The following is a 6,435-nucleotide window of genomic DNA, read 5'->3' as shown; positions in this document are numbered from 1 at the left end:
AGTCTCGAGTAGTGGCTGGCAGTCCTTGGCATCCCTCAGCTCGTGGCTGCGTCACTCCAGTCTCTGCCTCTGTCTTCACATGGCCTTGTCCTCTCTCAGTGTAACTGTGTCTCCTTTTCTCTGCTTATATCAGGACACCCTCTACTCCAATATGACCTCATCTAAACCCGATTATATCTGGAAAGACCCTACTTCCAAATAAGGTAACATTCACAGGTACCAGTTGTCAGGACTCAAACATGCTTTGAGGGATGCATTTCAACTCATAACAGTATCCTAAACAAAGATCTCAATAAAGGGCTGTGGTTGTGGGGAAGACAGGATCTTTAACTGCAGTGTATCCCTTAGCTACTTCTTTTGCAGTCTAAAGAACTTGGGTTTAAATACTCAGGAGCTGTGAAGCAGTGTAAAAGCCACTCCACCTCTCAGTCTCATGGTACTTGTCTCTACATGGGGATTAACTGGGAAAAGTGTGGCCCCAGACCAGCAGTCTGGGCATCACCTCATGAAAAATGCTGACACGCAGGCTCCACCCCAGACCAACCTAGCCAGAATTTGCATTTAAATCAGATTCACTAGATGATTCAGGCTCCCATTAAAGTTGCTGGTGCACTTAGCATGGTCCTTGGGGTATAAAATTTTGCCAGTAAATGTTAATCTCCTTTACCTGTAAACACTACAAAGTTACTTCAGTAAAACAGCCAAGTTCACATTTAATTAAACAACTGCAGACTAAAATGAAAGTGAGAAGGGAAGCCGTTCTTAAACTACTTCCTCCAAAGAGAATGGCTAACTAGCAAGAGGCTGGTAATGAGACACTATCTCAGCTTCACCTATTTTTTAAATGTAAGAAACTATTGCTCAGTAAACTGGGAAAAGAAATTCAGAGAGGGGAGATAGCTCTGATATATTTTTAAGACCATGTTATCTGAAAGAAACAGGAGAACTCAGAGATTACTGGTGTACAACTCTCACAGGAATTCAAAAATTTGTCTAGATGTAAAACAAAACAAAAAGTTTGGAAGACATGTCTCCTCCCTCAGAAGAAGAAAGAAGCTGAACAAACTGAAAATCAGTGACTCTTCTTAGGTCTACCAGAGAAATGAGGTCACAGGATTAAACCACCACCCAAAAACTGGAGAGACAGGTAAATTCAGAGCATACAGACTGGCTTCCCTGAAGCAGAAGTCGCTGGAGCAGGTACAGACAGAAGCACTTACATGTTACTTCCTACAAGATGCCGGAAGCTGAGGATGGACCAGCTTGAGAGTCAAGAAGTCCTTGGGGCCCAGTCTAAGCGAGTATCCCATACATTTTCATGGATCCTTACTTCCAACACCCTCACAGGGTTCTCACCATGAAGGCAGGAGAAAAATCCCCTTGGGTTTAGCTTGATTTGGGGGAAGAGTAGCCATTTTGAACATTACAACAAACACCCACCCAGCAGGAGAAAAGACTTCACTGGAGCCTTATCCAGCCCAGGGAAAGGAACATCAGCCAACTCTAGCCCCCTCTCCAAGGGAAAGGAAAAAGAAGCTGAGAAATGCTTATGTAAGGTCACAGCCAAGGGGTTCACGTTCACTGAAACACTGAGACCAATTATAGGATTACAGGATGATTTCCTCTCCAATGCCTACCACTAAATCAATAGTCTTCCTGTATAATAGGAGGAACTTACAGCTAAAAAACAAAAAATAAATACAAGGCCCAGACTCTATTGATGAAGAAGCTCCTAGGCAAACTTAGAGACAATGGAGAGAGAAAAATCAGGACACCAGTGGAAACTGACGGCTCTCACACCTACAGCTACAGTAAACAGTAAACACAGCTTGACTCCTAGCCAGATAAGTATAAACTTTGTACCAAAGTTCTTATTATGTAATATATCATATCTGGCTTTTAACAAAAAGTTATAAGGCACACCAAGAAGCAGAAGACAAAAAAAATCGAAAGAGGCAAAGCAAGTGACAGAACCAGACTCAGATATGGTTAAGATATTTTGGAAGTACCAGATTGGAAATTTAGCAACTATTATGATGCTCAGTGCTTTAATGGAAAGAGTGGACAAGAGCATGCAAGAACAGAGGTAAGTTACATTTACAGATGGAGACTCTAAAAATAAAGGTCATCTTGGAAATAACACTGTAACAAATGAAGAGTGCTTTTAATAGGCTCCAGTGGACTGGACATAGCTGAAGAGTCAGTGAGCTGAAAGACATGTAAATGGAAACTTCCCAAACTGAAATGCAAAGAGAAAAAAAGAATGAAAAAATAATGAACAGAATATCCAGGAACTGTCGAAAAATTACAAAGGTGTAACATAAGCTAAGGGGAATTCCAGAAGGAGAAGAAAGAGAAAGAAGCAGAAGAAATACTTGAATTAATAAGCTGAGAATTTTCCAAAATTATTGACAGAAATTAAACCAAGAAGCTCAAAAATCACCAATATGATAAAAACCAAAAAATCTACACCAAGGCATATTGTATTTAAACTGCAGAAAACAAAAGACAGAGATAAATTCTTGAAAGAAACCAGAGGGAAAAAGTCATCTTACCTATGAAGAAACAAAGATAAACATTACATCAGAAACCTTACAAGCAAGGAGAGTAGAATGCAATATTCAGAGTTTTGAGAGAAAAAAAAATACACCAACCTAGAATTTTGTACCCAGCAAAATTACTCTTCAAAGATAGAGGAGAAATAAAGACTTTCTCAGATAAAAACAGAGGGAATTTGTCATAAGGATATATTCCTTGCAAGAAATGTGAAAATAAGTTCTTCAGAGACAAGACAAAGAATAAAGAGATTAGAAATTCAGATGTACATAAAGAAAAGAAGAGATCAGAGAGGAATTAAATGAAGACTCTGAGGCTGTCCTTGTAAGCCTGTTGACAGTGTTGAATTTTACAGGAACCCTACACTTCTGGAGAATGGAAAAGATTAAGAGGCCGTAGGAATCCTTTGTGTTCTGGGAAACAACATGCTGCAAAGGTCCCCTCGTCCCCATGTGACACAGATAACTCACAGGAGCCCCACTTGATTACCGAAGATAAGGCCAGATACAGACCCTCCAAATTCCCATTCTTGGCCTCATAAATGACTAACCGATCAATCGGAACAAAATACTTGTCAATCAAACATTGGTTAAGCTTCTATCTTGCCCCCTGGTGCCTGAACTTTGGCCCCCTTCTCAGCCTGAAACTTCTTAGTAGATGGCCCCTCCTGAGCATAGGCTGGGCTCAGAGTAAAACGTCCTCTCATCTCCACCTGATCCTTCCATTCCAGGCCCCAAACCTGGACATTTCCAGCCTAGTTTATACCTCTCCAGAAGAGTAAACTTCTTTATGCTTATTTTGGGGGATGCTTGTGAATCTTATGGTCATGACATTCTCCCCATGTCCACAGACCCCCTCTTTCTATTGCAATAGACTTCCTCTCACACATCCCTTGCATTAATCTTTTCGAATGAAGCCTCTCTTTACTAAGTCCAGATTTGCTTATTTGATACTAAATGTGGTCTCCCATGTTAAGCTCACCCTCTCACCTCTTAGACATCAGCTGTAGTCCCAGCCTGTCTGAGCAAGTTTCCAAGGGGCTCCATTTGTCTTGCCGTGCTCACAGGACTAAGAGCTTTTGCTGCTTTGCTCTTCAGGCACTTGAGTAAAAAAGACATAGGTATCTGCTTTTGCTGCTTCTGGGACTATCTGTATGTGCTTCTCTTAGTCTGAACTACTTTTTGTCTGCTTTCTGAGTAAAGTATTCCCTTTCTGTTTCTTAGGCAAGCACTGGATTTTTTTCTTTTTCCATAGAGGCACACTTACAATTTTACAATTAACCTTACCTAGCTAGGGCTCCCTAACAATAGTTTTAGGTGGAGAATTAGAGTAACATCTGTCTAAGAAAGAAAAAACAGACTATGTTTTTTACAGAGCTGAACATTTTGAATTGAATCAAGAGTTTTTGGAAGCTAGGATTTTGCTGCTTTTATTGCCAGAGCTGTGATAAAATCAGTTTACTCTTTGTTCAAATTGTGTAATATTCTGTATTTTTGAATTGTCTAAAGCAGTTTTTAAAGAAGCTATGTTTTAAGGTTGCTAGGGGAGACCAGACAACACATCCCATGCTTATGTACTCACAGAGATGATGTTTTGTTGAATGCTCCCCATGTGCAAGGAACTAAATGGGAATGCACAGTGAACAATCAGACATGGTCCTCCTACAAAGGAGCTCACTTTTTCACAATAGGTGGATATTAAATAGCTAACAACATTTTTAAAAATTATAAATAAGCAAAGTTTTGCCAAGAATGACCCTGCCAAAGGGCAAGGAGTTGAGTTGAGTAGGGAGGTATGAGCATGAATGAGATCTCAAATAGGTCAGGGAAAACCTAGGGAGATGGTCTTCTAAGAAACAATAAAGAAGACTGAACCAGTTGACCAGTGAGCTACAGAGATTGGACCCTGGTGCCCAGGGTTCTATGTGTACTTTAACTATATTCACGAGCAACTAGATTCTTTTACCAGGTTTTTTTTTTTTTGATCAGTAGTATTTCTTCTGTGAATTTCAGGTTTATATCCTTTGCTCATTTTTCTATTGAGTTGTCTTGCTCCTATTGATTATTAGAAACTCTTCATATACTAGAAATATTAATGCTTCGCTTGCTAAATATTGCAAATATGTCCTCTCAAAGTCTTTTATATACATAGACAAATGTACTAACCTATTCACTTATAATAGGGTTTCTCAAATTGTGGTTGGTGGAATGCATACAAGAGAATCACACAGAATGCTTGTTAAAAATGGAGATTCTGGGGTCCAAGCACTGTATTAGAATCTCTGGGAATAAGACACAGGATTTTGTATTTTAAGCAAACCTCCAGGTAGTAAAACCATTTCTTCATAGTTTCTTATTTTTATGTCTTACATTGATTATTAAAAATGCATGTGCTTTTGAATGTTTTAAAATTTCAATCCACCTTAAATTTATTTTTATTCCTATTATGATACAAAGATATTAACTGTACTTTATTTTTGGTGTCTTCAACTGGGACAGCAGCACTTATTAATAAACCATTCTTTCTCCACAAAAGTATCATCCTTATCATATATTGTGGAGTTTCTCACAATCCGGAATTTTTAAAAGAAACATCCCTTTATTTTTTCTAAAATATCATATATGTATAACAAAAAAATCATGATATGCAGAAAAATACTAAGGAATTGAATGGCATTCCCTCAAAAGCATGTCCACCCCTACATGTGACCTTATTTGGAAGTAGGGTCTTTGCAGATGTAATTAAGTTGAGGTCATTCTGGTTTAGGGTGGGTCCTAACTCAGTATTTGGTGTTCTTACAAGAAGAGGACATATGCACAGTGTATGGCGGCATGTGAAGACAAGAGACAAAGATTGGAGGCCAACGAATGCCAAAGGATTGTCAGCAACCACAGGAAGCTAAGAGAGAAGCATGGAACAGATTCTCCCTCAGGGCTACCAAGGGAACCATCCATGCTGACATCTTGATTTTTGACTTCTGAACCCGAGAACTGGAAGTGAATACATTTCTGTTGTTTTATGCCACCAGTTTGTGGTGTTCTAGGAAACCAATATGCCAACGAATCAGAAGTATCTTTAACATTAGATGGGCATCATTCCAGAGGTGCGTGTGTGCGCCTGTGTACACTGACAGTATTTCTAGTATAAGGGGGTAGTGCTATACATTCTACACTACTAAATTTACTTTTTAACTTGAATCTGAAGAAAAAAATAACAAACCTATTCTTCTATTCTATGATTACTTTCCTATTTCTGTGCCACTATCTTGGTGTTTAGTATTTTTTTGTAAGGCAAACCTTTACTGCTCTTCTTTCTCAAGGGCTTCCTGATCATTCACAACTATGTGATCTTCCATATAAAATCGAAAATTATTTAGTTCTAATACACCCACAAGAGAATCTAGGCCTCTGATGGGAACTGCACTAAGTCTGTAATTTGACCTAAGAATGGGCATGTTTTTTGACACTGATTTATCCAGGACATGATGCACTTTTCCTTTACTCAGGTTTTGCTTCTTCCTTTCAGATGAAGTTGAGGGATTTCATCATCAGCATCTTGTGACTTGTTAACGTTTATTCCCTACGGATTTTATACTTTTTGTTGCCATTGCAGAGTAAATATTTTTATTATTTTTAATAGGTTATTGCTTGCTCAAGAGGAAAATTTCTAATTTTCTTCTGCTTACCTCTCCAGTTAAGCCTTTTACTGACCTGTTTTAAAATTGAGGCACCTAGATGTTCAAGGTTTCCTATCACCTATGAATAGCAACTTGGGGTCTTCCGGAGGCTCGCCAGTGACTGCTGTACCATACAGGACCAGTTTTCCTGGCTAGGGCTTAGTAGGGCTCACTGGTTATGTGCAGGGGTTGTGCACCGCACA

This window comes from Manis pentadactyla, chromosome 17, assembly GCF_030020395.1.
Source record: "Manis pentadactyla isolate mManPen7 chromosome 17, mManPen7.hap1, whole genome shotgun sequence".
Taxonomy (NCBI): domain Eukaryota; kingdom Metazoa; phylum Chordata; class Mammalia; order Pholidota; family Manidae; genus Manis; species Manis pentadactyla.
This window is presented reverse-complemented; position numbering follows the sequence as displayed.